The sequence below is a fragment of the Papio anubis genome, chromosome 16, assembly GCF_008728515.1.
Source record: "Papio anubis isolate 15944 chromosome 16, Panubis1.0, whole genome shotgun sequence".
Lineage (NCBI taxonomy): Eukaryota > Metazoa > Chordata > Mammalia > Primates > Cercopithecidae > Papio > Papio anubis.
Genome location: NC_044991.1, coordinates 48,403,146 through 48,426,533, shown reverse-complemented (window position 1 = coordinate 48,426,533; position 23,388 = coordinate 48,403,146). Strand labels below are relative to the sequence as shown.

Below are 23,388 nucleotides of genomic sequence, written 5' to 3'. Positions count from 1 at the left end.
TATGTTTTATCTTAACTGTATTTATACTTATAGCACATATTAATTCAGATTAGCTACATTTCAAGTGTTCAATGGCCACATGTAGCTAGTGGCTATCATACTGGACAGTAAAGATCTAGATAATATGCTAAATAAATCAAATTTTTTGTTTAGCAGTTTTAAACAGTATTTGCTAATTTCCTGCCAAAAAGATGAAGAATTCAACATCTTGTGCTACGCATTCTATCTTACAAATCTCATTAAATATGTATTTTTAGATCTCCCATCAGTCTTCTTTATTATTTTGAAAACTATACCTATTCTTCTTTTCTTACACTAGTATTAGACAATATCCTTTGAATTCCAGCTATGCAAGGTGTGGAAACTAATATTCCCTCACTTCTCTCCACCTCTCCCACCATGCCTCCCAACTTTTGTCAAGCTATATCATTACTTTTAAATTGTTAAAGTTCATAACCTTTTTATTTTGTTCTATCACTTGAATAAGTTTAATTTTCTTGTCTTGTTTTAGGTCTCTAGAAATGTAAAACATGTGACAGTATTTGAAATATTATGAGTTTGGCAATTTCATTGTACAATCAAGCAGTGTGATTGAACCCTTTGGAAGTACAATCTCCCACTCTCAATCTGTGCTACTTAAAGAAGAAACATTCTGAATATTAAGGACAAATAAAGTCTCATTTCCTGTATTCTATCAATTTCTCAGAATTGTGCTTCAGTTTAGTTTGTTTCATATGAGGATCATGGCTCATTATTCAACGTTGTGGTTTTTCTTGAATTCTCTTCTTACCTTTCATTTACCTCGTTAACTAAGATATATACTGGCCATTTTATTTTTAGATCATCATGCTTTTTCATCATACCACTTAACATATGAAAGTGACTGTCTTCTTAAAGACTATCTCTGGTAGCTCACTAAGTTCCTTTCCTAATTTGAATTTATTGCCTTGTATGTCTGCTGCTGAGCTATGATTCTGGGATTTAATTTCATTGCTCTATTGGCTAAATTTGCAGTTTCTTCCATGCCAAGTATTTCTCTTTCAGCAAGCAAAATAATTTATTGAATTATATTCTCTAGTAACTTTAAAAAAATACACAAAAGAAATAAACTTTCTGAAGCTTTGCATGTTTGAAAATGGCTTTATTTTCCCTTTACACTGGACTGGCACATTTTAATTTTCTAAGAAACATCAGATATCTATAATAGCCTTTTATGCTATAAATGCACATTAGGGTGTCTATACTCTGTGGAAATTAAAATCAGTAATTACACAGTTATAGGATGAAATATATTCTTGTACTTCTCCCCATTAGAGTCCCCACAGTGAAGCAATATTCCACACTTTACCTTTAGCCACTGTTTTGTACCAGTTGGGAAATCAAAACTTTCATTAAACCAGCCTTCCTGGTAGATACTTAGAAGAATTACAACACTCTTCAGCATGTTTAGAAATGTCCTTATTCCTGCCCACATTTTACAAAGACATAATCACATAGTAGGTGCCTTTGGGACTTTTGAAATACATTCTGTGAACGAGAAGAAATGCCAACATGTTGGCAAAACTGATTATTTTCATTGTGGATCTCATGCTTGCTTTGGCCATTTTTATTATCTTTTATTTAATGGCTGTCATTGGTATTTTCATCTCGGTCATTTTCTGTCTTTTCAAAGCGGAGATGGAAAAAAACTGTAACTTCAACCAGCCCTGAATCTGGGCACTGGATTCTCGCAATGCTACTGAGGAGCCTTTGGCAGGCGGCGCAAAGAAAGTCAGCTCCAAGCTGCTTCCGGTCCATTTTCCAGCTGTAGGAGAAGGGTCTTCCCTGCCCAAGGAGAGTGGTCCCCTCTTCTGAAGAGCGAGGAGCTCTCTGCGGTGGAGGAGGCATGTGAAGACTTCCCAGAACGCTGCACCCACCTGACTGAGAGGTACTTTTTAAGGTGAGCATGTTAGACACCGAGCTTCATTTTCCTTCTTAATGCAAGTACGATACATTCTTGAGAGGAGAGGAGAAAAACAAATTCTTTTAATCACTGCCTTCTAGATTTCAAAACTGGAGCTGTCATCCTCTATAAATACTACAAAAGTTTTTGTTTTTAGCTGAGAGTCTCGATTACCCAGCAAACCAAGGAATCCTACCTATGTTATTTTCTCTCCCAAGCACTGATTAGACAAAGGGAAAAAGAGGATGAAACTTCGGTTTTAATCTTCTCTAGCAGTTTGGCTAAAAGGTTTGGTGTAAGAGAAAGTTTGAGAAAATGGATGCTTTGATCATCCCTATTCTATTTCACAACTTTGGTTCAATGGAAGCAAATTAGACCAGTTTTGCCTTGGCTTTTGACAGAAAAAAATGGCTACCATAGGTTCCCTGTGTTTGGGTTTTTGTGGTATAAATCCATATATTTTACAGTATTTGCATATATGTTTGTTTTCAGAAGGTTCTAGTAAGTTGATTTAATTTTAGCAGTTGTGATTATAACTTCTTAAAACCAAGTCCTAGTTTTCATATTTTATCTCCATTGACTTGTAGACTTCTGACTTCTTAACTTTTTAAAAGTATTTCTTCCAAACAAACTGAAAATTCATTTCAGTCTAAATGTCAAATAACACTTAAATGAATTCCCTTAAAAATATAGCAAAATCATACTCAATGAAGGAAAAATAATAGGCTTAACCTCAGAGGCCATAAACGCATAAACTTTTAGAAAAAAAATAAAGTGCTTTAGTATAATAATGTTATCCATAGATCAGTAATGCTGCTTGTTGAAGAGTACAATAGCTCCTCCACAGAAGAAACTGGTTAAATTTTGTCGAATGAGTACAGATTGTAGTAAGGGATTTTAAAATCATCTCCATTGCATCATTTCCAGGTTTATGCACAGAAGTAGAGGGGCTGACCTACCTGGTGGGATGGGGGATGCACAACTGAAGAATACCTTAAACAATTGCCCTGGCCAGGCGCAGTGGCTCACACCTGTAATCTCAGCACTTTGGGAGGCCAAGGCGGGCAGATCACGAAGTCAGGAGATCGAGACCATCCTGGCTAACACGGTGAAACCCCATCTCTACTAAACATACAAAAAAATTAGCCGAGTGTGGTGGCGGGCACCTGTAGTCCCAGCTACTCAGGAGGCTGAGGCAGGAGAAAGGCATGAACCTGGGAGATCGCGCCACTACACTCGAACCTAGGCAACAGAGCAAGACTCTGTCTCAAAAAAAAAAAAAAAAAATTACCCTTAACAGCTGATTACCTGCATGGAATTTACAATTATGGAAGCAGTATTTAATGAAATGGTTTTTCAGTTATAAGAAAACTTGACTACTATGCAAATATCTGGGAAGAGGCGCCCAGAGTATGTTTCTGTTTGTCTTTAAATCTTGCCATTATTTTACTCCATAACATATGTAGAGGGACTAGAGGGATGAGTAATAACTTAGGTAAATGTTGATTCAGAGGAGGCAGAAGAATAGGTCCTGCATGTGAGGCACTGGTGAAGTCAGGTATCACGGGGAAGAACTCAGGGGCAGGGGTAAGGAAGAGGAGTGTGGAAAAGAGACATGATGTGAATGTAGGATGTGATGAAATTGAAGGGCACCGAGGTGAACATTCACCTTTGCCTTGTGTAAGCTTTTAGAAACTGAAGAAAACTCTACACTCTACTGTGCTAACATTCACTGCGGATGGGTCATGGTTGGACCCCAACAAAGATTTCTTATGTGGTCTTGGCCATTTGCTCCAGAGTTCTCTTGTTTATCTCCTATGTGTTCCTAATGTAAGGGATTAGGGTTGATGGCAATGATTTGATAAGAAAGGAAATAAAAAATGCTTTACATTTTGAACATGTTCTGAAGCTGGTCCTCAACATCCACTACACTCCTGTCTTACACCTGGCTTCAGAGGACCTGCTGGCCCTGCAAGGAGTTTAAGTTTGTGTAACCTGCCAGGTTCCTCCAGCTCCACTTGAGTGAGTTTTGCATCCAAAGCTGTCTGTCCCTTAGTTTCTATGTGGGTTCCAGAAAGGTAAGTTTAGTACTACTAACTTATAAATTCGGTTAGGTGAAAATTCATTTCTGAGACTTATTACTTATCAGTGATTCCACCAGGCAACCTAGGAACCTTTTGGCTCTATTTTTTAGACTACGCCAGCCCACTCTTAAAATTCAAAAGGATCTTGAGAGTCACTGAGTCCACTTCTCATCCAATATTATGTGGTATCTTCTATGAGACACTTGTCCAACCCACGGTCTGTGGGCTGCCTGCGACCCAGGACGACTTTGAATGTGGGCCAACATAAATTCATAAACTTTCTTAAAATATTATGAAATTTTTTTTACAATTTTTGCTCATCAGCTAGTGTTAGTGTTAGTGTATTTTATGTGCTAATGTTAGTGTATTTTATGTGCTAGCATTAGTGTTAATGTATTTTATGTGTGGCCCAAGACAATTCTTATTTTTCCAATGTTGCCCAGGGAAGCCAAAAGATTGGAAACTCCTCCTCTATAATATCCCTGAAAGATAGTTGTCCACCTTCTGCTTAGCCATTCTGCATGAGCTGCAATTTTTTCCCTCACAAGGCAGTGTGTTGTTAAGAAGTTCTTTATAACATACAGTGGAAATCTGAGTCTCCACAACTTTCATTGCTTTGTCCTATTTTTACTCTGTTAAGCAATCCAGAAAACAGTTGACTAAGTACAATGACTTCACAGGAACCACAAACTCTAAGAAGAAAGATCAGCTTCTCCTTTTATAAATTTCCTGCTTTCTACACAAAGCATTGAATAATGTTGCCTTTTTCAGTGCAAATACCCCATTTAAGATCATAATAGTAAGATAAATCTAGAATTTATTGTGTACATTATTAGAAAATTCTTGATGTGTCTTTTCTGACTTCTTGCACATATTTGCTAATCAGGAATTTTGAAATTCATCTCTTCAAAGCTTCCTCAAGTCTGGGAGTGTTGCCAATTTGCACGGAAGAACATTTCATGAGTGCATTCATAACTATTAAAATATAATTCTAATGCACTGACCCAATTTCACAGCACATCAAAAATTTAATTGAACCCAAAATGACTCTCACAGATGTCTGATAATTTTCCAGTGGATGTTATTTGTAAGGTCAGATAAATTTGAGCATTTTAGAAAATTGTCAATCTTGCCAATACAATTTTTTGTGAATACGGCAACAGGAAAACCTCCAGTAGCAAGCTATGCTAATCTTTACAGAATGAAGCCCCCTTCATCAAAGGTAGCTGAGAGTGGAGAAAATTGGGAAAGAGTCCAGCCATCACATTTCTGGTGGCAGTGGATTTAGCTAAAGAGGCCCTGGGGCTGGACTAAGGAAGTCCCCATGTTCAGGATCCTCATGGCTTTATTAGTAGGTTTGGGGGAGTCAGAGTGCTAGAAGCCAAAGATTTTCTGCCTTTGTGGAAGGCTGAGGGTGAGCAAGCTTCTAGAAGACAAGGAGAAAGTCAGTTCCTGGAATGCATATCTATAGTCCCTTTTTTGTTTCTGCCTCTGGTGACATTTCTAACAATATACAGTTGGCTCTCTCTATGTATGGATTCCACATTTGTTAATTCAACCAACCATGTATGAAAAAATATTCAAAAAAATTTTAAAAGAACAATACAAAAATAACACACGTTTTAAAAATATAGTATAACAACTACTTACATAGCATTTACACTGTATTAGCTATTATAAGTAATCTAGAGATTACTTAAAGTATACAGGAGGATGTGCATAGATTAAATGCAAATACTATGCCATTTTATATAAAGAACTAAAGTATCCTTAGATTTTGGCAACACTGGGGATCCTGGTGCCAATCCCCCATGAATACAGAAGGATAACAGTAAAAGCGTTTGGATCTGGGAGTCCCTTTAGGATCTGGACCACACCACTTACTGGCCGTTTATTTGTATCAAGTGACTGCCTCCTTTGGCCTCTTTTTCTCCATCTGAAAAGAAGGGCATATGAAACTAATGCCTTGGAAGTCCCCTTAAGGCCTAAACTACTATAAATGTTATCAAACAAAATGAGTTTAAAAGTCAGATGCTGGCCGGGCGCGGTGGCTCACACCTATAATCCCAGCACTTTGGGAGGCTGAGGTGGGCAGATCACAAGGTTAGGAATGCAGGACCATCCTGGTCAACATGGTAAAACCCCGTCTCTACTGAAAATACAAAAATTAGCTGGTCATGGTGGTGTGCACCTGTAATCCCAGCTACTCAGGAGGCTGAGGTAGGAGAATTGCTTGGGAGGGGGAGGTTGCGGTGAGCCGAGATTGCACCACTGCACTCCAGCCTGGGCAATAGAGCAAGACTTCATCTTGGAGCGGGGGGAGGGGGGAAGAAAAGACACCTGGTCGGCCAAGAGGGCAATTTACACAGATGGTTTCTCAGCATCTGTCACTATACTTTGCTAATACCTGGGAAATGCATGAGTTGTGGGAAGCCTCAAGGGGCAGGGTAAGAGTTTTCAGGAGCACGTATAGGACTAAGGGTAGATTCTTAGAATAAATTTTCTTGGGGGCCCGACATTTATCTTCATGTCCCCCTTGCACCACCTGCTCACAATTAAAGTGCAACATGATATGCACACCTACATCCCACAGGTATCCATTGTCCTGTGTGTTCAGACAGGCTATCTAAACATCTAAACCCAAGTATTTTTGTTCTGTGTACAAGCAAGTTATCTGTTTTATATTCAGTATTAATCACTTGGATTATTTTGCCTCCCAAGATATCAATTTGTTCAACTATAAAATGAATATATGGTGTAAATACTATCAGTACCACCTGGGTTAATATTATTTTAAGGGTATATTGAGTAGCTATTCTTTGCTATTAACTCTACTAGGGGGTTTGGCAAAACAAAGACACATAACACATAGATGTAGACTTCAAAAGAGTTCTCATGTTATTTCTATTTGAAAGCATCCATGAACTAAACATGAACTAGAAACTTCAGGTAAAGTAATTAACTAAACAAAAAAAAAGTAATGTTTTTTCAAAAGTTAAAGTTCAATAAAGTCCCAGAGTTTGCCAACTTCGATTTTGTTTATTTTTAATATCCTGTGTTTTGAATGTGAAAAGCCAGACAATCTAATTGTTTTGCATTGTAAATAATCTTTCTTGACTTATCAGACAGAATTTGCTAGAAGTAAATGAACTATTTGTCACTCGTTTCTTGGGTATGACACCAAAAACCCAGGGAAAAAGTGAATTTTTTTTCAAAATTAAAAACTTTTTATCAAAGGACACAAGTAACAGAGTAAAAAGGCAACCCACATTATAGGAGAAAAGATTTGCAAATCATGTGTCTAACAAGGGATTAATATCCAAAATGTATAAAGAACTCCTACAACTCAACAACAACAAAAATAAAAACTTGGTTAAAAAGCGGGCAAAGGATTTCAATAGATATGTCTTCAAAGAAGATATACAAATGGCCAATATGACGTGAAAAGATGCTCAATAAAAACCACAGTGAGATATTACCTTATACCCATTAGAGTGATTACTATTTTTAAAGAGCAGCAGAAAATAAGTTTTGTTGAGAATGGGAGAAATTGGAACTCTTGTGTACATAAAATGGTGCAGCCACTTTATGTACAGCCACGGTGGAAAAGAGCATGCCAGTTCCACAAAAATTAAAAAGTAGTGTATGTGATTCAGCAGTTCCACTTCTGGGCATATACCAAAAAGAATTGAAAGCATATTGGTGTACATATTGTACACCAAAGTTGATAGCAACATTACTCACAACACCAAAAGGCAGAAGAAATTAAAGTGTCCATTGATGAACGAACGTATGAACAAAATGTAGTGTATTCATTCAATGAAATATTATTCAGCATTAAAGAAGGAAATTCTTACACATGCCACAACATGGATAAATCTTGAAAACTGTTTTTTTTTTGAGATGGAGTCTCACTATGTCACCCAGGCTGGAGTGCAGTGGTGCGATGTTGGCTCATTGCAACCCTAGGCCTCCTGGTTTCAAGAGATTCTCCTGCCTCAGCCTCCTAAGTAGCTGGAACTACAGGTACGCACTACCACACCCAGCTAACTTTTATTTTATTTTAATTTTTAGTAGAGATGGGGACGGGGTTTCACCATGTTAGCCAGGATGGTCTTGATCTCCTGACCTTATGATCTGACAAACTCGGACTCTCAAAGTGCTTACAGGTGTGAGCCACCGTGCCCGGATGAAGACTTGATGTTACATAAAATAAGCCAGTCACAAAAAGACAAATACTTCCATAAAATTTCAGTTATATGAGGTATACAGAGTTGTCAAATTCATAGAGACAGAAAGTAGAATAGTGGTTGCTAGAGATTGGGGAGGGGGGACGTGGGGCATTGTTGTTTGATGGGTACAGGATTTCAGTTTTGTCCGAAGAAAAAGAGTTCTGTGGATCGACAGTGGTGGTGGTTGCAAAACAATGTGAATGAACTTAATGTCCCTGAACCGTACACTTGAAAAATGGCTAAGACGGTAAATTTTACATTCTGTATATTTGAACACAATAAAAAAAAATAAAAAAGAAATTAGATCAATTATATTCTGGCTTTTATTATTATTATTATTATTTGAGACAGGGTCTCACATTGTTACCCAGCCTGGAGTGCAGTGGTGTGATCTCGGCTCACTGCAGTCTTGCCCTCCCAGGTTCAAGCTATCTTCCTGCCTCAGCCCCAGTAGCTGGCATTACAGGTGTGCACCACCATGCCCTGCTAATTTTTGTATTTTTTTATTTTGTAGAGACAAGGTTTCACCGTGTTGCCCAAGCTAATCTTGAACTCCTGAGCTCAAGTGATCTGCCTGCCTCAGCCTCCCAAAGAGCTGGGATTACAGGTGTGAGCCACTGCACCTGGCCCTGGCATTTTTTTTATAATTATAAAATGTCACATTTATTGCTGCAGTGCTGTTGAATACAGGACAAGTCTCCAAATTGACTTTAAAGAGGATCATTTCAAAATCCCAATAATCTAGCCAGCTGTGTCGACATCTATAAAATTATTTTTCTTTAAAAAAAATGACTTTTTTTCAAAACCAGTTACCTTGAAGCACTCAGAGCACAATTTCCACCCAATAATTGGGGTTTTGTCCACCTCCCCATATTTTTTCCATTTTTTGTGTTGGGTTAATCTCATTATATGTATATAATATATGTAGATATAAATATATCTACTTATAAAGATAGATATCTGTTATATCTGTCTGTATATAGACAATTATATTATGTTAAATTATCTACATAATTATATTATAGATATATAATTGTAGATAATAATATAGACAATATAATGATACCTATATACAGATATAACAGATATCTATCTATATAGGCATAACTCATTTATGTAATTGAATTGTATATATAATTTATTTTTTTGCCTGATTATAAAAACTAGGCTATGGGGAATGATGGTCTTCACAGGGGGTATTTTGTATAGGTAAACTCTCCAGATTATTTGGCTTTTAAAAACTGGATAGGACATATATGCCCAGTCTCAACCATGGCTGCATAATAAAATCACCAGCAAGGTATTTAAAAATAAGTTTTTTGGTTCTAGGGTAAAGCCTTGACATGGAGATTTTAAAAACATCACCAAGTGATTGTAATTTGTGGCTACAATTGAAAACTACTGCCCTAGGTTCTCAGTCATTGAATTATATTAGTCTGATCATTTGGTTTGTTCTTGGCACTGATAACCATGAAGTATCTTATCTTAGTTTGTTTTGTGTTGCTCTGACAGAATACTTGAGACTGAGTAATTCATAAAAAATTATTTTGCTCATGGTTCTGGAGGCTGAGAAGTCCAAGAGCATGGTGCCAGCATCTTGTGAGGGCCTTCATGCTACATCATTCCTCGACAGAAGCAGAAGGACAAAAGAACATGAAAGCAAGAGAGAGATGTGGCCAAACTTGCTTTTATAACTAATTTATTCCCACAATAATGACATTAATCCATTTATAACAACAGAGCCCTCATGAACAAATCACCTCTTGTTAGGCCCCACCTCCAAACACTGTTACCATGGGGGATTAAGTTTCCAACACATGAATCTTGAGAGACACACTCAAGCCATAGTATATTTACATTGATTAGCTAGTTTTTCGTAATGAAGAATTCAATGTTAGTAAGCCACACCATGAAATCCTACAGATAAGTATGGTATGTTCTTAGATAAATTAAAAACAATTCATAACAATTCAGTAGCACATTTATCAGATTTGCTTTCAGTCTTGAACAAGGCGAGTCAACAATTCACTCCATGCTTAATGGCAGTTAATTCTTAAGAAGATTGTTCAAATGTAAAAACACAGCAATGACCTGAAAGCCTAACCTGAAGGTTCTTATCAAGAGATACCAAAGTAAAGACAAAATAAAACAATTGCAGAATATTTACTATGTGACTGTTCTTAAGGGAGACTCCTGAACTAGGTGACAACCATATTCTCAGAGATTCAGGTTCATTATTTCTGTTGGGTATTAAGCCATCATGCTGTAAATTTCCAAGCATGAGTTCTTCCCAAAGCCCATTTATTCTTCACATTGCCTCATGCATGCTCAAAATCCTAGCATCAAACTAACGGCATGGTTTATTTCTTCTCTGGGAGCTATAGACGTAGACTCCATTTGAAGTCTTGGCCCTATGCCCTACACATTGTTGCCAGAATAATCTTGGCAAAATTTGTGCTCAAAGACTTGTAATAATTCTCACTCACCTAAAATAGAGTAATTGTGAATAACTTAATCTGGTATTCTTAGTTTTCTAGACACTATCTTTCCAGCCTTATTACCAATGATTTCACTATGCATTGCTGAGATTCAGCTGACCTAAACTAAATGTGGCTAGTCTGGGCTCCAAGCTGCGGGTTAGGCCCAATGCCTGGTCCACAGGTCCCTCTTCCTTCTTGAACTGGCAGCTACATGAGGCATGATCTACTCTTTGTGATGGATGGCTGGAGCACAAGAAGGACATAGGGACACATGTTGACTTTTACAGTGCAGACTTGGAGTTGGCACATTGTCACTTTGGGTTATGTTCCATGGGTCGAAGAAAGTCACATGACTGGGCTCAACATCAGTGGGGCAAAGAAGTGCATGCTGTCTACAGAAGTCATGGAGGGAGGTGGTGAATATATATCTGCTGAACAATAATATAATATACCCATAAAATGTAACAGAATAAAATTTTTCATAATCAATAATACTACCAATATTATTAAATAGTTCTTATTTTATGTAAAATAAAATGTAGGCTTAACATTGCCTGAGTGAAGTTTGATATAGGATTTGAAGTCCATATTCTTAAATGTTTGAGTTTTTTTAATGACTTCCATTGAACAGAAATCAGGTCCACTTACTGGAAAAAAGAAACTGAGTTCTTTCTATGCCATTTTTCAAGGCTGGAAATTGTTCCACGATACGTTCTTTGAGTTTCTTTCTCTTCCTCCATCATCCCTGATAATGGCTAAGCTCTCCCAGAAGTGCACACAGATGAGGCCAAATGCAGTACTGTCTTGGTAGAGAGAACAGGGGCTTTGGTGCAAGGAAAATGAGTCAACCACAGACTGGCTCTGAACTTAGGCCAAGTCATGTAAACTCACAAGTCTATATAGTTATTTAGTAAAACTTACCTGAACTGACTAATGGGTTGCTGTGTTCATTACGTGAGATACTATCAGAAAACACAATTGGAAATATTAATTATAAAATAGATATCCTTATGTATACAACCAAAGTCACATGTCACTTAAAGAGGGGGATATATTTCTGAGAAATGTATTGTTCAGTGATTTTATCATTGTGTGAAAACATCATAGAGTGTACTACAAAAACCTAGATGGTGTAGCCTACTACATGCCTAGGCTATATGGTATGGTCTATTGCTCTCGGGCTGTAAACCGGTACAGCAAGTTGCTACACTCAACACTGCAGGCAATTGTAACACAGAGGTATCAAACATAAATAAACCTAGAAAAGGTACAGTAAAAATATGGTATAAAAGATAAGAAATGGTATATGCCAGTAAAGAGCACTTACCATGAATGCTGCTTGCAGGACTGGAGGTTGCTCTGGCTGACTCAGCGAGGGAGTGGTGAGTGAATGTGAAGGCCTGGAACCTTACTGTACACTGTAGACGTCATATACACTGTACACTTTGGCTACACTAAATTCATTTAAAATATTTTTCTTTCTTCCATAATAGCCTTAGCTTGTTATAACTTAAACATTTTTAATTTTTAAAACTTTTCAACTCTTTAAAAATAATACTTTGCTCAAAATACAAACACAGCATACAACCGTACAAAAATATTTTCTTTATATCCATATTTTTGGAAAAAAATTCTATTTTCATTTTTATGTTGTTGAAAATTAAGACATAAACAATACATTTACCTAGGCCTACACAGGGTCGGGATCATCAAGATCACTGTTTTCTGCCTGCACACTGGAAGATATTCAGGGACAATAGCACGTATGGAGCTGTCATTTTCTATGGTAACTATGCCTACCTACTTCTGGATACTTCCTGAAGGACTTGCCTGAAGGTGTTTTACAATTAACTTTTTGTTTCATAAGTAGAAGGAGCGTGCCTTAAGACAACAATAAAAACTGTAGTATAGTAAATACATAAATCAGTGACATACTTATTATTATTATACATTATTATGTACTGCATACAATTGTAACTGACAGCACAGTAGCTTTGTTTACACCAACATCACCACAAACAACGTTAAGTAATGCATTGTGCTGTGATGTTGTGTTGTTTACGATTTCACTAGACAATAGGAATTTTTGAGCTTCATTTTGATCTTAGGGGACCACCATCATGTATGTGGTTGTTGACTAAAATATTGTTATGCAGTTTTGAAATTACGTAACTGCAATTTGTCTAGACTACAGTCTCTATAGATTCTAGTTTTTTTTCTACTGGGTTTACTTAACGTACTTTGCCTTTAGCTAGTAGTCAGTTGCCATTAAGAATAAAGCAGAAATTTTCATTTATAAATGGCTAATGGCATTCCTATATTAATTCTCATCCTTAGAGACCATTGACTGAAATAGATTATAATAAATATGATCAATTAGCTAATCATTTAATGAATCATTTGGTACACAATAATTGTTTCAAATTTTCCATTGCATAATACCACCTAATAGATATTGACCACAAAGGAAATATCCCATTGAATCTAATTTTTCCTCATTTTTAATATATGTGATAATTATCTCAATAAATATCTCGAGACTTACTAAAATTCAGTCAAGTGGCCCTGTTAAAATACTTAAGGATTGCTAAAATTCTCCATTTCACTTTATGTGTGAATGGTTTGCTGAAAAGAAAAGAAATAAATGATTGAGACATATATCCTGGATTTATTTTTCATTTTGAATTTTGATCTTTAGGAATTTTATTTAATAACAAATTAATAATAATAACAAATAATAATAAGTGATTTCATGTCATTGGTAGTTTTGACAAGTTCAAAAGAGCCAAGTGCATTTTTATTTTAAAACAAGACTTAGGCCGGGAGCAATGGCTCATGCCTGTAATCCCAGCACTTTGGGAGGCCAAGGCAGGCAGATCACTTGAGGTCAGGAGTTCAAGACCAGCCTGGCCAACATGGTGAAATCCCATCTCCACTATAAATGCAAACATTAGCTGGGTGTGGTGGCACCACGCCTGTAGTCCCAGCTACTTGGGAAGCTGAGGCAGGAGAATCACTTGAACCCAGGAGGTGGTGGTTGCAGTGAGCTGAGATCACACCATTGCGTTCCAGCCTGGGTGACAGAGCAAGATTCTGTCTTAAAACACACACACACACACACACACACACACACACACACGCAAACAAAAACAAAACAAGACTATGTTTCTGAAGTCAGCCTGCCAAATTTAGGCAATGTATTTGGAAAGACTTTTTATTCCTAGGTGTTATGTTCCTTAGAGCTAGATTCATTTAACTGGAGAGAACTTACAGTATGCTTGAGAAAAATAATATAAACATAACTGCTGTGGAATCATGGAACTGTGTTTATATATCACAGATCTCAGAGATATAAATTAATCATTCAGTGAAAACTACAATCCCTGAAAATAGACATGACTATAATAAAATCAATGAGCAGTTATGTATAAAATCCAACTTTCCTAAATATATGTTTTATAAACACTAATATAAAATACAAATGTGAATAAATATAAATTTTCTCCAACAATTTTGTCTTTAGTTTGAAAAGCATAGTCTTTTGCAAAGTTCATAAATTGGTATGTACACATTTTCAGTTATCCTAGGGTGCAGATCATCTTGAAACTTCAAAGTGAACATACTGACATAGGTCACAGAACAACACATTAATAAGAGCCCCCAAATGAATTGCCACACAGCAGACTTCATTCTATCTTTTTTAAGTGATGAAACAGTCTTCCTTTTAATGAAAAATGCTCCAGGCCCTGACAAGGCCTGGGCTGCATGAGTCAGGGTGAGGGTAGCATGAAGACAAAAGGATTCTAATTCCAAGTAGCAATATATGGAGCGCCCATTGACAAAGCATTTCAATTCCTCAAGTACCTGTGGTCTTGACAATGTGACACTACAACAAACTCCTCCTTATGGAGGGTAGTGGCATATGTTTCTCCATTTTTGAATCTGGGCTGGCCTCTGGACTTGGTGAGGCCAATAGAGATTTAAACCTGGGTCTCAAGAGACCCAGCTTGAGATTGGCCTGGGTCTCAAGGGACCTGGCACTTCTGCTCCCTTTCTGTTGGAGTCCTGCCAGCATCTTGGGAACAAGTTTCAGAAGATTGCTAGAGGATGGGAGCATATGAAGAGCAGATTGCAACCATCCCAGGGGAGGCCAGCCTAGACCAGCTATAATCACCTGTCTCCCATACATGGAGAGAGGCCCCCGAGTTTAGCAGAGCTGCATACTTGACCCACAGTGAACCACAGATGCGTGAGGGAGTCCAGGTGAGATCACAAGAACATCCAGCTGACCCGTAAGCTTATAAGCAGTAATATCTACTTATCATTCTTAGCTTCTGCTTTTGAGTTGTGCCAACTCATGCTGGTGGTGCAGTGTTTTTTAGAATATCTCAGTGCTTTCTAAGAGACTTTTAATTTTCCCCCCCCAGAAACCGCTGTTTTCATGCTAGATTTAATCAAACTTACAGTGGTTTTGTAGTTGTGAGATAATTCATTGACTTAAGCACATTTATAGAAACTCCGTAAAATGAGTTTGAATTAAGTAAGCAAATGAATTTCTTGTCTCGTCGTCCTATACCTCAGACTAGCTAACTAGTAAATTTGTACATAGTAAAAAGTAAATAGTGAAAGAAGGTATAAGTAAGAAGCAGTAAAAACAAAGTAGCAAAATGCTTTGTTCAAATAGCACTGCCAGTACCAAAAGCTGGAGTCCAAATGAGAAAAAAAAAAAAACAAACAACTAAAATGAATATTAGTTTGCAGATTCAAAAGCTAGTTCAATTGAATATATAGTATCGAAAGCAGAAAAGATGTCAGGATGACAGAACTAAGTCTAAATATAACTTTGCTCTCAAACATGTCAAGATATACATTAAAATGAATAAAAAATTTTCACAAATTAAATTAAAAAGTAGCTCAGGAGGCTGAGGCAGAAGAATGGTGTGAACCTAGGAGGTGGAGCTTGCAGTGAGCCAAGATCACGCCACTGCACTCCAGTCTGGGCGACAGAGTGAGACTCCATCTCAAAAAAAAAAAAAAAAAGTAGCAAACACATATCCTATAAAACATGGATAATATAGGGAAATTCTAAAAGGGTAAAAACTTTCAAAGTTTAAACAAATCCAGACAGACCAGGAAAATATTAATACAAATTTGAAAGTATGATACTAATGTCAGAGAAGTTTGAATTCAAGGAAGAGTCTAAAGGAATTTAAACACATAAAGATGAAACATTTAGAACACGCATTTACCTAAATAATAAGATAACAATAAATAACATAGCAAAAACAATGACAAAACCGTAAATTTCAAGAAATGCTAGGAAAAAAAATATAGATAAGAAAAAATTTGAAATTCTGCACAAAATAATTGAAGCTAAAATAATGAAAATATATTAAATTCTATAGTCTTATAGAATATACTTCACTTTAATCACTTATATTTATAAAGCAATTGGCTGTATATTAGGAGAAAAGCAGAAATAGTACAGACTACATTCTTGATGCACATACACAACCACACACAAAACATAAAAGATAATAATGAAAATCAGGGAGAAAAACTACAACCACCCTGAAATTTGTAATTTTCTTCCTATAAATGTCTAAGATCAAAGAAGTAATCAAAATTATAATTGCAAAGTATTTAGAAATTATTATAATTAAAACAATAAATATTAGAAATTAAAAGCAGAGAAAAATACCTACCCTTGCATATCTATATAACTAGCAGGAAAGAATAAAAACAAAAGAATTTAGCTACTCAACACCAAAAGTTAGAAAATAATAACAAAATAAACCTAAGAAAAGGAAGAAAATAATAAAGATAAAAGCAAAATTAATTAATTAGGAAACAAAGTGGGTAAATAGATTGAAAATAAGTAACTAAGAGTGAAGTCGTCTATAAGTAACTTGCTAATGAACCTGGTCACCAAAAGGAAAAAACACAATATTAAAATTTGAAAATGAAGAATAACCAAAAACAGAGAGGAACATAAAACTACCCAAAGAAAGTATGGTGCACACTACAAATAAATTGGAAATTTTTCCTGATATTGAGGATTGTATTGAAAAACAGAATTCCTGGGATTGACTCCAGTCACAGAATGTAGCACATATTTACACATTTGCTTCCTAGAAGCAATCACAAGAAATTGATACCAATTACTTCTTTGGGAAAGAAACTTGCAGGGGAAGGAGAGAAGTTCCTTTTTCGTTTCATTCCTTTCTGAACTATCTGTATGTCCATATTTGATTTTTTTAAAAATATGGGCTTATTGGGAAATTAGATTATATATTTATTTGTAGTAAGACAAATGGAGAGAAACAAAGAATAGTGGCTCACACCTGTAATTCCAGCAGTTTGAGAGGCCAACACGGGCGGATCACAAGGTCAGGAGATAGAGACCATCCTGGCTAACACAGTGAAACTCCGTCTCTACTAAAAATACAAAAAAAAAATATTAGCCCGGTGTGGTGGCGGGTGCCTGTAGTCCCAGCTACTCGGGAGGCTGAGGCAGGAGAATTGCTTGATTTGAGGACGCAGAGGTTGCCATGAGCTGAGATCGTGCCACTGCACTCCAGCCTCGGCAACAGAGTGAGACTCTGTCTCAAAAAAATAATAAATAAATAAATAAAAATAAAGAATAAAAGGTACAATCATGAGTAGAACACAAAGGCTGATGATCAAACAGTCCAGCCAGAGTGATGATGGGTGGAGGCTGGAAGAAACAGACCCAGAGACTTTGTGCTGGGCAACATCTGTTTCTACACCTGCCTGGCTACCCCATGGACTGTCACTCAGAGTTCCAAAGTATACCATGTTGGTATATGTATTTGTTTTTCAATATTTACTTAGATTTATTTTGGAAAAATATCCAGTATATCCAGCTATTTAACAAAATTGAGGATTAAAACTCTTTGATTTGGTGCTATTTTTGGACATGCATATTACACCAACAGAATAGCTGCTGATGCAAACCTGTTTGTTCCCTCTAGACAAGGAGATTAGAAAGGGTAGGTAGGTTCCTCCTTAAGAAAGAAGCAAGTAAGTTGAAATACAATTTGTTTTGTTTCTTGCATTTGAAAGTGCAGTTTAAACAAGCCAAATAGATACCATATGGCCTTCAGTAATTTGACATTGAAGAACAATGTATGATTTATATTCTATTTCCAGCTACTGCACAGTGAGTGTGCTGTGATACCATGTTTTTAAATTCCTCTCTGCCTTTGCCCTTGTTGTGTCTTAGAGGCATTACATTTATTTATTCACTTATTCATTTCTTCTCTTTTTTTAACCAGTGAACTCCAAAACAGATTGAAACTAAAAATAAATAAATAAGTTAAAATTAAAATTTCTCCATTTTAGTGACCTCACTGAAGCTGTGTCATTATCCAGGGTAAATACGCAAGGTTTGTCTCTCCCTCAAAAAGATTACGGGGACACACAGGGGGAGGGAGTTTAGGAGTGGAGGTTTACTAGCTAAAAGAAAGAGAAAGGAGAATAGCTCTCTCTCTCTTGTGAGACAGAGGGGCTCCTGAAAGGGAAAAACCAGCCTGTGGCATACTGCACCAGATTTTATAGGCAGGCTTGAAGAGGCAGTGTCTGATTTACTAGGGCCCACAGATTGGTTGGACCAGGTGTGACATTTACACAGTGCACAAGGAAGGCTGGCCAGCCCATCCTAATCTTATTATGCAAATTGGCTTTTCATTTGGCTGGGGCCATCTTGTCTGCTCCTTACTGTATGCATAGCTGGCAAAAGAAGGGAACATGGAGTCACCATTTTGAACATGCCTAGTCCCAGGTAGACTTTTCCTCTTGGCACAACTACTGGCATTCACTTGTGCAAGTTTCCAGCTTGCTTGTCTATGTCTGCAGCTCGATTTTACAGGCTGCTCTTTGTTAGAAAAGAAAATGATTTGGGGGCTGGTTTTCATTAAAAGGAAAACTTTACCAAGGATTTCCATACCCTCACTATCTGCCTAAATAATTTTTTCTTAACTCCTATATCATCACCACCTCTATGAGTTAATATTGTTTTGTTGACACTCCTAAGTATAGCATTATTTTGTATTGTGATAGTATATATAGCCCTGACTCCCCTACTAAACCCCAAGCTTCACAAGGTCAGGGCCATGTTTCATTGTTTTAGAAATCTGTAACACCTAGCATGTTCTAGATTATTTTTAAATGTTAAGAGAATTGCATTAAAAATTAAATACTTAAATATTTTTAGATCAAAGCATCAAGGTTAATATCTTTGTACGGGTTCTATTATGAGTGGTAATTAGATTTTCCCATTAAGTTTGAAGAACGTCAGTTTCACAATGCAGACTACTAACCACTATACGATCACAGCTGAAGGAAGCCAGTTTCAAATATCACGGTCATCCCTCATTTTATCTACAACATGGATATATATGACCACATTTGGGTTCCCAATAAGTAGTGAGAGACACAGAAGCATTTAATATTGCCAAAAAAAAGAATCGTACCATGGCCATGCTGATCTGTTTGTCTGTCATGATAACTAGTGCGGCTGTCTTTGATAACCAGTAGGAATAAGGAATTCCCTACAAGTACATAGTACTTAAACTAATATTTGAATAACCTACTTCAACATGAATTTTCAGTCCTCTTGGATGGCTAACAAGATGATCCCCTCCTCCCCAAAATTGCATCATGTATTTGTTCATTTATCTTTTCAATCAATAGTCATTTGTCAGGTGCATGTCAATTTAGGAGACACTAAGCTAGAGACACTTACACAGCATAGACGAGTGTTTTAAAAAGTGAAAATACTTTATACATTCATCACTTCCTCACTGCACTGCTTTGACCCCACACAAGAAAGGTGTAACAGTTTCTCTTGGGTTTTGCTCATAGCTTCTCCAACAGATAAGAACGTTTTATTTCATTTAATTTCATTTTAAATTTATTACTTCATGAAAGTGAGATAAAATTTGCCTCATTATCACAAGAAATATGGAAATGAATACTGGACATTTTCTAAGCACATGCATAGTACAGTGGACTCACAGCTTCCACTCTGTGTTTCTCAGTGATGGAGGAGTTAGTGAGGTCTGTCCATCAGTGCCTGCCATGGGGAGGGTGAGGGGCAGGGTTCAGGCCTCACACTTACAGCAGGTCTCATCCTATTCCAGATGTAATCTCCACATGCAGCCACAGCGAGAAGTTGCAGGGTTAAAAGATAATACCACTTGAATCCTTGAAAATAAACACTAAAAATATATCCAAATGTTTGACCGAGTTTGGTCATTTTTTCATTCTATTTTCTTCATTTTGGTCACTTCTTAATTTTGTTTAAGGCTCTCACTAAATTATTTGCATCTTGATCCTGGCTCAGTATTCTTATTTTCTCATTTTCAAGTGCCTTGTTTCCTAAAACCTTAAATGTCAAAGATCCCTGGAGGGACAGGTGGGGCTGAGGGGAGAAAGACAATATATAGAACTCTCAAATATGTCTTTCAAAAGAGTGTCATAAAAAACTTTTAAGACAGTATTTATTTACTTCCAATTTATGCACCTCAAATCAAAGAAAACACAGTAGGGTGTCTCCTCCCTCAATGTGATTGTCCCCTTCCCCTTCCAAATGGCATTAATTTAAAATGAAAAAATAGGATAGAATTCTGTGTTCTTCCTTCTTCTCAACTTGGTACCATAATTCACACGCTCCTCCTGCCCACCAAATTCATACCTTTTATCAGTCTTACAGGCGTAATTACAAGGAGAAAATTTCATTTAATTGTATTCATTTTATTTTAGAAAGGAGACTGAAACTTTGGAGGATATAAAAATATTTACAAAGCTATGAAGTATGTGCTTAAGTAAACTAATTTCACCAGTTCTCTTTATATTTTTTAAAATTTGAAAATAGTGAAAAAATATAAAAATAAAAATGTGCTATATTCTCACATTAAAAAAAAAAAAAAATCCTATGAAAGGGAGAACTCAAAAATCTGTTCTCTAATATTCTGCCCTTGAGGTCACCACTGTTCAGAGCTTGATATTTGTTCTTCCCATGTTCTTCTTAGACTTATTGTGAAATGTGTATGGGCTTATCTTGTAAAAATAATATTGAGCACAGGGCTCATCCTTCCTTGTCTGGTACCTGGGGAGATTTGGGCAGGTGGAGAGACTGGTGTATGAGAAGGACCTGATAAGGAAGTGATTGGGCTCTGAATTGGTTGGTTTGCATTTGAAAGGTTTGCTAGCAGGAGAGTTGTTGACTTACTATCTCTAGAAATTAGTGAACCCTGTGAGGCAGGAGCAAGGCCCTGGATGTCAAGCCTTCAGAATACAGAAAATCAAAAGACACAAGGTTAGTATACCCTCATACCTGCTTTTTTAATTTAAAGAAACCCAGAGAATTTGCTTAAGTGTTTCAAGCTAACAAACATTTTATTCGTGTGGCATAAATAATATATGAACAGACTTTTATGAGTAATATAACATCTGCAGCTCTTAGAAAATAAAACATAGTTAATTAGAGAAGGCATGAATTATGTAATCATTACTTTTATGTTTTGTTCTTTCTAGGTCATTCAAACTGTCATCCACACATGAATAACAATGAAATTCTCATAAAGAAGCAGAAATACCCAGGAGGCATGAGGAGTCATCATGCTTCAAAAGTGCATGTATTAGGACTTCATGACCTCAGGAAAAGTAGACCCCATAACTCTTAAAAGCTCAACCTTGGAAAGGAGAAACATGCTGTTTGATGACACAGCACTGAAACTTGTTGAAATATCCTTGGAGCTTGAGATGCTGAGAGCCATCAAAATGTTCTTAACAATTAAATTGAAAAATGTTTCTTCAAAATGTCTTAGCCAACCAAATACAAACATTTTTGTCCTTGTGAAAAAAAAGAAAAAAAAACTCGCCAATTGCTTTTGCTAGTCTCAGCACAGCCCAAGAGGAGCATCCTTCACTAGCCAACCGAAAAACAGTGTGCAGTCTATGCTTCTGACCAGATGGGCTTCTCTTGTCACCATAACATTATGTATTAGGACTTCATGTATTATGTATTATGTCAACACTTTATTCATTATGCTGATCATACTCTGTATTTCACTTGCTCTGGTTATTTGTAAAGCTTTTCCTATTTCATCATTAGATTATCCTTAAATTTTAGCAACTGCATTTTAGTCACTCTGTATTCTTAATAGTGCCTGCCCAAGTGACATATTAATAAGCATTTTTTTCTGAATCAATAACCACCCCCCAAAAAATCTGCAGCCATAGTTGTAAATACTGTACATTCCAAAGAGAAGTGGAAATGAATGAAGGACCAATTTTGAGGAAGAATTAGAGTTCTCAAAAATTTAACAAGTATAATCAGGAAGTTTTTAAAAATTTAACAAATTCAACAAGTATGTCAACAAGTATTCAACAAGTTAGAGTTATAAACATTTGTTCAAAATTTTACACATGGTTAATACCTTCAGAGCAGTGAGTCAGCAGCAAGACTCTCATTTTTAAAACTTTACCCCTTTGTTCATTTTAAGGGTGGAGACCATTAAGGATGGAGACCATGTTGATGTCAGAACAATTGGTCCAGGGGTGTGTGAGGAGCCACTAGGAAGGGAGAAACAGGGAAATGTGGACCCAAGCAGCATAGTGTTCCCCAGAAAGTTGGGTTGGACACAAGTGTGTACATGCAGGAAAAAGTAAAACCACGAAGATGTGTTAATCTGAACAATGCTGTGAGCAAATGAGACACAGTTCTCCAGGGGACACTCTGAGAAACTACACAGAATACACTTCAAAATTGTCCACCAGAAGGACAAATGAGAGGAAGGATGATCCACTGGCTCTCTTCTACCATTGGTCATGTTGGCCCAGAAGGTGTTCACAATCTTGGACTTCAAAGATTGCACCTGCTTCAGAATGGCTGAGTAGTTTGCAGAAGGCATCTTAACAGATGGTAACAGAGAAGCAAGAGATAAGTGCTGCAACTGATGCAAGGTGCTGGCGGTGACACTATCACAAAGCTGGTTGCTGTAAAAATGTGGCCAAGAGGATGTGAGCTACAACACAAGAGTGGTTCAACATCAACTCTCAGAAGCACATGAGTCTCATGCAAATCTATTGTTCTTGAAATAATGAGCAAAGGACCATATTCATCCCTTTTGGGCAATAGTCAGAGAAAGGGGCACCCATAGAGAGAAAAGATCTGGTAATACTAGTTAGGGAGTGGAAGAAGCCAGTTGATATAGTTTGGCTGTGTTCCCACGCAGATTCTCATTTTGAATTGTAATCTGAATTGTAATTCCCATGTGTTGGAGCTGGGAACTGGTGGGAGGTAATTTATTCATGGGGGTGGTTACCCTCATGCTGTTCTTATGATAGTGAGTTCTCACGAGATCTGATGGTTTTATAACAGGCTTTTCCCCATTTTGCGTGGCACTTCTCCTTGCTGCTGGCATGTGAAGAAGGACATGTTTGCTTCCCCTTCTGTCATGATCGTAAGTTTCCTGAGGCCATGCTGAACTGTGAGCCAACTAAACCTCTTTACTTTATAAATTACTCAGTCTCGGGTATGTCCTCATAGCAGAGTGAGAACAGACTAATGTACCAGGGTACAGAGGAAGCCTAAGACCAAACTGCACCTCTCCGTGCTTTAA

At 36.9% G+C, this 23,388-nt stretch overlaps 1 long non-coding RNA gene across 1 annotated transcript; it reads left to right on the top strand.

Moving 5' to 3' along the window:
- The first annotated feature begins 1,218 nt into the window (after positions 1 to 1,218).
- Positions 1,219 to 21,904, top strand: LOC103888103. Its single transcript, XR_652480.4, has 2 exons — positions 1,219 to 1,939; positions 21,299 to 21,904. It is a non-coding gene; the product is annotated as an uncharacterized LOC103888103 (long non-coding RNA).
- Positions 21,905 to 23,388: the final 1,484 nt, after the last annotated feature.